We start from the raw sequence: 10,446 nt of genomic DNA, 5'->3' as shown, positions 1-10,446 counted from the left end.
AAAGCCAGGAGGGAGAACAAGCTGGCGTTCTTTGTTGGAGGACGTGCCTTTGTGAATGGTAAAGAAATCCTGCCGCCTTAACGAAGGCTGCAGATGTCAAAGCTGGATCTGAACGTTTTTTGCTATTTTCCACATTTGTCAAAAATGATACTGTTGCTTAAAATTTGATTTTATTTGAGCTCATAAGCTATTGCATTCAAGCTGCTACTTTTTATTTTAATTTTTATTATCTTGCTTTAATTTTGTTTTTGATATAACATTATAATGTTATTTTAAGTATTACACTATACTTAAATGTGAATTATGTAGCAGCATTGTGGGTTTTATTTTTATTTATTTTTTTCTTCAAACATTTACTCTTATGAGTAAGATGGGACTTTGGCGTTATTTCATAAGCAAATAATTATTGTTAGGGTCTTAGTTCCCACTTTTTTTGTAATGGTTTGCAGGTTCTTATCCTCTTTCTGTTCCTAAGCGACCAAAAATCCTTAACTCAACTTCTTTTTTCTTCTTCTTTGGTCTAAATATCTTTTGTTTTTGTTATTTTTTTCTATTTCAACTTCATGTCTTTATCCATTATTTCTTTAAATGCGAGAGGTTTCAGAAACAATGTTAAACGTAAAGCCATTTTTTTGTTTTGTAAGCAGTTTAATTCAGATTTTTGTTTTATCCAAGAGTCCCACTCAACTGAACAAGACAAATCCTTCTGGAGGTCACAGTGGGGAAATGATGTGTGGATGTCACATGGTACAGAGCGAGCTGCTGGTGTCTGCATTCTCAAAAACAGATTCAATGGAAAAGTTTTGCTATCTGACAGCGATAAAGATGGTCATTACATTTTTATGATACTTGAAGTAGCCCATTCCGTCTTTATTGTAGTCAACGTGTACGGGTTCAACTCCCGAACAGAAAATAATCTTCTCTTCAATAGACTAGAAACACGTTTATTGCACTGGCTGTCTAAATACCCAAAGTCTTTTATAATATTTGGAGGGGATTTTAACACAGTTTTTGATAATTCTATGGATAGATGGCCTCCCAGGAGTCCAGACTCTAACTCTCCTATAAAGTTGTTTGCACAAAAATTAGATTTAATTGATTCTTGGAGAGACTCGCATCCAAACCAAAGAGCTTATACATGGTGTAACAAATCACAGACCAGACACTCACGCATTGATTTCTGGCTTACTTCTAAAGACTTAAAAAATGTTAAAACAGATATTCATGCCACACCGCTTTCAGACCATAAAACAATTCATCTAACCGTCCCTTTGTCGAGCTCCTCTGGCACTAAAGCTTCATACTGGAAGTTAAACAGTACCATTCTTGAGCACCTGGAGGGGATTTCTGAAACTCGACGCTTAATTAAACTTTATTGGAACAAAGCACTAGCTGAACACTCATTCTGTAACAATTGGGAACTTTTGAAATACGAACTTGGTAAATTTTTTTAGAAAATATAGCTCTGATTTAACAAAAAAAAGAAGAGCTGTTGAGACAGATGTAATACAGAAGATTGCTCTTCTTACATCTAAGCCAACAGATATCCTAGATGAAACGGATAAAACAGCTTTAGTAGACTTACAACACAAGTTAGATGACATTTATAAACGCAAAGCAGAAGGAGCGTTTATCCGATCTAGGAGAAGGTGGATTGAAGAAGGAGAGCAGAACTCTGCCTATTTTTTCAGGCTAGAGAAACACCGGTCCAATAGCAATTATATTTCACAATTAAATATTAATGGGGTCATTTCTGATGATAAAAGTACCATAGCAAAATATTGTTCTGATTTTTATAGTAAACTTTATTCTTCCAACTATTGTTCAACATCTGCCCTTACCTTTCTTAACACTGTCAATAATATTACTCCAGTGAGTGAAGCGGACAGAGTCTGTTGTGATGATGTCATCTCTTTGAATGAGGTTACAGATGCTATAAAATATCTGAAAATAAATAAATCTCCTGGAACAGACGGCCTTACTGCCGAGTTCTATAAACAGTTTTCTGACAATTTAGCCCCATTTTTATTAAAAGTTTTTGAAGAAAGCATTAACAAGGGTGCACTCCCTCCCACGTTATCTCAGGGACTGATTACCTTGATCCCTAAACCGAGAAAGGATCCTCTTTCCTTAGATAACTGGCGACCAATCACCTTATTGAATTGTGATTATAAGATATTGGCTTTGATTCTTGCAAATAGAATAAAGCCAGTCTTAGATACAATTATTGATGAAAATCAGTCTGGGTTTATGCAGAATCGTCATATCTCAAACAGTATTAGATTAATTTTAGACATACTAGATTACTCAGAACTCGTGCAGGATGACAGTCTCATTCTTTTTCTAGACTTTTATAAAGCCTTTGATTCTTTAGAACACAATTTTATTATTGCTGCTTTAAATAAATTTGGTTTTGGTCAATTCTTCTGCAATGCTGTTCAAACTTTATATGTCAATAGTAATAGTTCTATAAAACTCGCCAGCGGAACTTCTCCTAGATTCTTCTTGAAACGTGGGGTAAGTCTATCTGTTTCTTCTTTCTTTTCAACTCCTCAACCTACATATCAAACTCAGCCCATTAAAAGGTTTAATTGTGGCTGAGAGGGAAATATTCATAAGTCAATTAGCAGACGATACTGCTCTCTTTCTCCGAGACGCTTCACAAGTAGCTGTGGCGATTAATATCATCCAATCCTTTTCTAAAGCTTCAGGACTTACCCTTAATTTAAATAAATGTGAAATTCTGCCTGTTAAAAACTGTTTGCTTACATCTATCCAAGGTATTCCTGTAAAAACATCTGTTACGTACCTTGGTATTCAAATCACTAAAGATATGCAATCCAGATGTTCTACAAATTTCTCTCCAAAAATAGATAAAACCAAAAAAAACCTAAACCAATGGCTGCAAAGAGATTTGTCTTTGAAAGGCAGAGTTCTGCTTACAAAAGCAGAAGGAATCTCTCGTTTGACGTATGCAGCTCAATCTCTACAGGTTAATAACACAGTCTGCAATACAATTAATAGAATATTATATAACTTTCTATGGAGAAATAAAACTCACTATATCAGAAAATCTGTTATTTTAAATACCTCTGATAAAGGCGGTTTAAATTGTATTGATTTTACTGCCCTTAATAATACACTCAAGGTAATCTGGATTAAGAAATATCTTAATAACCCCACATCTATCTGGAACTTTATTCCACATTTTGTATTTTCAAAGGTAGGAGGCCTTAACTTTCTGCTGTGCTGTAACTATAGTATTCCAAAAATCCCTTTGAAACTGTCAAATTTTCATCAACAGGTTCTCTTAGCCTGGGCTCTGATCTACAAACACAACTTTTCCCCACAGAGATGTATTATCTGGAATAACTGTAATATTGTCTATAAAAGGAAAACTCTTTTTTTAAATAATTGGTTTAATAATGGTATAATTTTCCTCAATCAATTATTCAAAGAACCTGGATTATTATATAACTACTCAGATTTCACAAAGCAGTATAAAGTACCAATAACTCCCAAAGAATTTGCAGTAGTGTTTGATGCCGTCCCATCTGGGCTTTGCATGTTATTCAGGGGTTTCTACAGCGCTCATCCTCTGACTCTTCATCCTCCTGATGTGCTCAAATCTCCTCTGGGTAATTTCTGCTTCACTTCCGCTAAACAGTTGAACTCAAAAATCAGAGCTTTGTTTCAAGATAATTTAGTTTCTGTTCCATCAGCTATCTTTTATTGGGCTAATTTCACTTCTAACATTGAATGGAAAAAGTCTGGTCTTTACCACAAAAATACTTCTTAACAAATAAAGTCAAAGAAATCTCTTTTAAACTCCTACACAGATTTTATCCAGCAAAGCATTATTTAACTAAATTTAAGGCTGACATAAACACTAACTGTACTTTCTGCCAGAAACAACCTGAAACCTGCTCTCATTTATTCTGGTCTTGTGAATTTACATACAGATTTTGGAAAAACATTCACAAATTTATCACCGATTCTATTTTTGCTGACATACAACTTTATTATAAAAACATACTTTTTGGTTTTCATAGCTTTGATGTCAAAGACCGTGATGCTTTCTTTTGTGTAAACATGGTATTATTTATCGCTAAATTTCATATACACAAAAGAAAATTTTCCAATAAAAAACCGGATTTCTTTGTGTTCAAACTGGAACTGCAGCATTATTTAAACTTAATTTCTGCTTCAAAAAATACAAAAGCTCAAAAAACAATTAGCATCTGTAAATCTTTTGGACTGCTGACATAGATTTACTCTCGCATTTTCTCTTTTCTCTTTATTTTTTTGTTTCTTTTTATTTCTTATTCCCTTTTGTGTTTATTATTAATAATTAGTATTTTTTAAAGAATGCAACATGTTTGTTCTGTATTCAGAATTCTATTGTACATTAAATGTGCATAATTGTTGTATTTTCTTGTTTTGTATGTTGCAATTGTTCAATAAAAAAAAAAAAAAAAAAAAAAAAAAAATCAAGGTTTCCTGCAGCTGGATAGAAGGAGTGCTGCCCCCTGGTGGACAGGAACTCAGCAGTGCAGCTTCAGGATGGAGTGGCTTCCAACAGATCAGATCAACGTTCTGCTCTGTGCTAAAGAGGCAGAACGTCTCCTTCTAAGAAGAATCCAGAGTTCCTGATCACAAACATCAACTGAAGCCCAAATCAGAGCTGATCAGACTGCATGGACCCCAAGCTCCAGAAAAGAGGAGAGAAGAAGAAGTCGTCCACATGAAGCTTCACCTTAGAGGAAAAGAGGAGCTGCTGAACTAAAGTACTCGAGTACTGAGGAAGACTTTCAAGCTCTGATGGATTCTGTAGAACATTTGGAACTAGAATGTAGAAAGTGCTTCAGTTCCATCAGCTGTCAGTCTGCAGCAGCTTCATCTGCTGCCTCCATCCTCTCTCTGTGAGTCTCTGCAGAGTTTTTCTGCAGCTGCTGGTTTTTCTGCAGCAGCAGCAGCATCAGAGCCAGAGAGCCAAAGAAAGTGGAAAGTCTGAGAAGGAAGCAGCTCTGAAGCTCTGCAGCTGACGGTGCAGCTTCAGGACTCATGAGGAGGAGCACATGCACGGCTCTGATGCTGCTGAACGTCTGACTGAGATGATCCACATTCAGAAGAGAGTTTCAGAGTGAAAGACGTGTGGAAGAAGAGAATCCTGAAGGTTTCTGTGCAGACATGAACTCAGTCAGAGAGCGTCTGAATGTTGGAGGATCCAGAAGAAACCAGGAGCTCATGAAGGTGGTTCTGTTGGAGCAGAGAGCAGAACTCTGATCCCAGTTTCAGGAACAATGCAGGCTCATGTTCTGGACTGAAGAGTTCTCCTGAAATGTTCTGTTCAGACTTCTTCAGGATCACATCTGTGTGTGAATGTGGAGGTTTGTCTGAACCAAGCTGCAGCTCACTTTGAAGCTCCTTCAGGCTCACACAGCAACAATGACAAAGACGGAAGCTGCTGTGCTGCCCTCTAGTGGCAAACATGGCATCTGCAGCACACATTTCTGCATTTCTCAACATTTTTGAAGCTCATCCAGAGAATGCCAAAAGTGTGCAAAGCAGTAATCAAAGCAAAAGGTGGCTACTATGAAGAACCTACAATATGACATATTCTCAGTTGTTTCACACTTTTTTGTTATGAATAGAATTCCACATGTGTTCATTCATAGTTTTGATGCCTTCAGTGTGAATCTACATTTTTCATAGTCATGAAAATAAAGAAAACTCTTTGAATGGGAAGGTGTGTCCAAACTTTTGGTCTGTACTGTAAATAAAAATGTTAAGAGTTTTTTTTCTTAACCTGAACAAATATTTTAATTTATTTAAATCTTTCCCAGTTTTTTATTGTAAAAATCTTTGAAGAAAGACACAGAAACTAGAAACAGCATTAAAATCTTTGCAGATTGTTGGTGAAAAATGTTTGCATTCCAAAGATCTTTAATGTTTTCACTTTTCTTTTATTATGTTACATCTCAGTTTTATATTTCATAAATGTGTTAATCTAATTTTAATTAAATTAAGTAAATTTCTCTATTGTTTTTCACTGTAATAAGAATTTCAAAATGATTACTTGTCTTTGTTATGAACTATTCAGTTTAATGTTTATTTATAGTCGTAATTATTCTCTTTAGAAAAAGTTTTTTAGGATCTTTTTGCTTGAAATTTTCGTTTTTTGTTTTGTTTTTGTTTCTTTGTTTACTTAAAAAATGTCTTTTTTCATTACTGTAGTTTAGATCAGGTTTATTTAGTCTCTGATGCGTTTTGTAGTCAAATCTGAACATTGGAATGAGACACAGTGTGATGACGTCACAACAGCTCTCAAAAAAATTCCTCGATACATTTTTTTTTCTATTTTGATTTTTTTTATAATATCCTGAAAGTAAACTGTTTACTTTATTTGCCAGTCAAGTTAACCCTTGTGCTGTCTTAGGGGGAAAGAAAAGCATGGATTAAAAAAAAGGTAAGGAGGGGGGGTCATTTTAAAAACGCATACCCCCCTTTGGTATTGACCCCAGACAGGTACACCGCAATCGAAGAGGGTCGAGTTCCTGAAAAATTTTTTTTGTACGTTTCAGGCACCCTCTATATCCCCGACTGGTAGAGGGCGCCAAACCCCCCTTTTCTTTTTTGTCCCCGTCCAGCAGAGGCCGCCATTTCTCCATTTTAGTTATACCCCCAGACCACCAGGGGTCTTGTTTTCCACCGTTCATTTCTATACCCTGCCTCTAGGGGTCACTAATACCCCATTCTCTTTTATTGCCCTCAGCCACCAGGGGCGCCACTTTTTTAGCAACCACCTTCCTCCCGCTGGTTCGTGGGGTTCGATTGACCCCAAGTTTTTTTTTTTTTTTTTTTGTGTGTGGCCACTGAGGGGATTGGCGCTGGCTCATGGGGTGCGATTGACCCCAAGTTTTTTTTTTTCTTTAGCATTCACTCTTCTCTCATGGCCCACCACCGGGGGTCTCGTTTTTCCGGTTCCCTTTCACCCGCTGGCTCATGGGGTGCGATTGACCCCAAGTATTTTTTTTTCTTTAGCATTCACTCTTCTCTCATGGCCCACCACCGGGGGTCTCGCTTTTCCGGTTCCCTTCCACCCGCTGGCTCATGGGGTGCGATTGACCCCAAGTATTTTTTTTTTCTTTAGCATTCACTCTTCTCTCATGGCCCACCACCGGGGGTCTCGCTTTTCCGGTTCCCTTCCACCCGCTGGCTCATGGGGTGCGATTGACCCCAAGTATTTTTTTTTTTTCTTTAGCATTCACTCTTCTCTCATGGCCCACCACCGGGGGTCTCGCTTTTCCGGTTCCCTTCCACCCGCTGGCTCATGGGGTGCGATTGACCCCAAGTATTTTTTTTTTCTTTAGCATTCACTTGTCTACATCACCCTTGAGGCTTTTCGAAGTGTACTGTTTGTGTTTACGTTTCTTTTTTTTTATGTGATCAAGAAAGGTCAAGAGAAACAAATGAACAAACCTAAATGGTTTTCTGCTGCTTTTTTTTTTTTAAAAAAATAACCGGAAGCAATTTCGGCTTCCATAGTTTTCTTCTTCCGGTACTAGCTAGCTAGTTCAAACCAATTTGGTCTCCAGAGAAGATGCTCTGGTTGTTTTTGCTGTCCTGCAGTCTGGTTCTGTCCAATTCCGGACAGACAGTCAACGGTGAGTGGCTCGACCCGTTTGACATGCTAAACTACGAGGCCAGGACCAAAACAATGAAGAACTCTGAGGTTGGTCAACGTGGGATGTTCGTCAAATCCAACTTCTTTGAAACAACTTATTTTTTTTGATATTCAGTTAATCTTACTTGCCCCACAGTCACAAGCCAGCAACACTGGTGCTGCTGATCCGCAGCAAAGGGAGAAGGAAAACCAGCCTGTGGCCCACTGTAACCCACATGTCATGGATCTACAGAAACAGGTTCTTGTTTGAGCTTTCAAAGAGAAACTGATGGTTCCAACTCTGTACGGGGTCTCACGGACCCCGCGAGACAGCGCGAGGTGCCACTGTTTGGTTCCAAATCGGTACGGGGTCGCTGGGACCCCGCGAGAAAGCGCGCGGAGCCACTGTCTGGTTCCATTTCGGTTCGGGGTCTCACGGACCCCGCGAGACAGCGCGCGGAGCAACTGTTTCGTTTTAGTTAGTGTTTGGGGTCTCACGGACCCCGCCAGGCAGCGCGCGGAGCCACTGTTTCGTTTTAGTTAGTGTTGGGGTCTCACGGACCCCGCCAGGCAGCGCGCGGAGCCACTGTTTCGTTTTAGTTAGTGTTGGGGTCTCACGGACCCCGCCAGGCAGCGCGCGGAGCCTGTGTTTCGTTCCAATTCTGTACGGGGTCTCACGGACCCCGCTAGACAGCGCGCGGAGCCTGTGTTTCGTTCCACTTATGTTCGGGGTCTCACGGAACCGTGCGAGACAGCGCGCGGAGCCTATGTTTCGTTCCAACTCTGTACGGGGTCTCACGGACCCCGCAAGACAGCGCTCGGAGCCACAGTTTGGTTCCAATTCTGTTCGGGGTCTCACGGACCGTGCGAGACAGCGCGCGGAGCCTGTGTTTCGTTCCAACTCTGTACGGGGTCTCACGGACCCCGGGAGACAGCGCGCGGAGCCTGTGTTTCGTTCCAACTCTGTACGGGGTCTCACGGACCCCGGGAGACAGCGCGCGGAGCCTGTGTTTCGTTCCAACTCTGTACGGGGTCTCACGGACCCCGCGAGACAGCGCGCGGAGCCTGTGTTTCGTTCCAACTCTGTACGGGGTCTCACGGACCCCACGAGACAGCGCGCGGAGCCTGTGTTTCGTTCCATATCTGTACGGGGTCTCACGGACCCCGCGAGACAGCGCGAGGTGCCACTGTTTGGTTCCAATTCTGTACGGGGTCTCACGGACCACGCGAGACAGCGCGAGGTGCAACTGTTTGGTTCCAAATCGAGATGGGGTCGCTGGGACCGTGCGAGACAGCGCAAGGTGCCTGTGTTTCGCTCCAATTCTGTACGGGGTCTCACGGACCCCGCGAGACAGCGCGCGGAGCCTGTGTTTCGTTCCAATTCTGTACGGGGTCTCACGGACCCCAGGAGAGAGCGCTCGGAGCCTGTGTTTCGTTCCAACTCTGTACGGGGTATCACGGACCCCGCGAGACAGCGCGCGGAGCCTGTGTTTCGTTCCAACTCTGTACGGGGTCTCACGGACCCCGCGAGACAGCGCTCGGAGCCACAGTTTGGTTCCAATTCTGTTCGGGGTCTCACGGACCGTGCGAGACAGCGCGCGGAGCCTGTGTTTCCTTCCAAGTCTGTAGGGGGTCTCACGGACCCCGGGAGACAGCGCGCGGAGCCTGTGTTTCGTTCCAACTCTGTACGGGGTCTCACGGACCCCGGGAGACAGCGCTCGGAGCCTGTGTTTCGTTCCAACTCTGTACGGGGTCTCACGGACCCCGCGAGACAGCGCGCGGAGCCTGTGTTTCGTTCCAACTCTGTACGGGGTCTCACGGACCCCGCGAGACAGCGCGCGGAGCCTGTGTTTCGTTCCAACTCTGTACGGGGTCTCACGGACCCCGCGAGACAGCGCGCGGAGCCTGTGTTTCGTTCCAACTCTGTACGGGGTCTCACGGACCCCGCGAGACAGCGCGCGGAGCCTGTGTTTCGTTCCATATCTGTACGGGGTCTCACGGACCCCGCGAGACAGCGCGAGGTGCCACTGTTTGGTTCCAATTCTGTACGGGGTCTCACGGACCACGCGAGACAGCGCGAGGTGCAACTGTTTGGTTCCAAATCGAGATGGGGTCGCTGGGACCGCGCGAGACAGCGCGAGGTGCCTGTGTTTCGCTCCAATTCTGTACGGGGTCTCACGGACCCCGCGAGACAGCGCGCGGAGCCTGTGTTTCGTTCCACTTCTGTTCGGGGTCTAACGGACCGTGCAAACAGCGCGCGGAGCCTGTGTTTCGTTCCAATTCTGTACGGGGTCTCACGGACCCCAGGAGAGAGCGCTCGGAGCCTGTGTTTCATTCCAACTCTGTACGGGGTATCACGGACCCCGCGAGACAGCGCGCGGAGCCTGTGTTTCGTTCCAACTCTGTACGGGGTCTCATGGACCCCGCGAGACAGCGCTCGGAGCCACAGTTTGGTTCCAGTTCTGTTCGGGGTCTCACGGACCGTGCGAGACAGCGCGCGGAGCCTGTGTTTCCTTCCAATTCTGTAGGGGGTCTCACGGACCCCGGGAGACAGCGCTCGGAGCCTGTGTTTCGTTCGAACTCTGTACGGGGTCTCACGGACCCCGCGAGACAGCGCGCGGACCCACTGTTTGGTTCCAGTCGGCGTTGGGTCTCACGGACCCCGCGAGACAGTGCGCGGAGCTACTGTTTAGTTTTAGTTAGTGTTGGGGTCGAACGGACCTACAAGAGAGCGTGTGGAACTATTTTTTTTTTTTTAGTATACATTTTTAGCAGATTTT

General features: G+C 43.1%; 2 protein-coding genes across 2 annotated transcripts in view; both read left to right on the top strand.

Annotated features, from left to right (window-relative positions):
- The window catches only part of LOC144986810 (uncharacterized), a 508,483-nt gene that overhangs the window by 226,806 nt on the left and 271,231 nt on the right, over nt 1–10,446 (top strand). The window lies entirely within an intron of this gene.
- LOC144987228 (uncharacterized) overlaps nt 1–10,446 on the top strand; it is a 431,641-nt gene that overhangs the window by 185,409 nt on the left and 235,786 nt on the right. The gene's annotated exons all lie outside the window — the stretch shown is intronic.

This window comes from Oryzias latipes, chromosome 2, assembly GCF_053564925.1.
Source record: "Oryzias latipes strain Hd-rR chromosome 2, Olatipes_Hd-rR_3.1".
Classification (NCBI taxonomy): domain Eukaryota; kingdom Metazoa; phylum Chordata; class Actinopteri; order Beloniformes; family Adrianichthyidae; genus Oryzias; species Oryzias latipes.
This window is presented reverse-complemented; position numbering and strand designations above follow the sequence as displayed.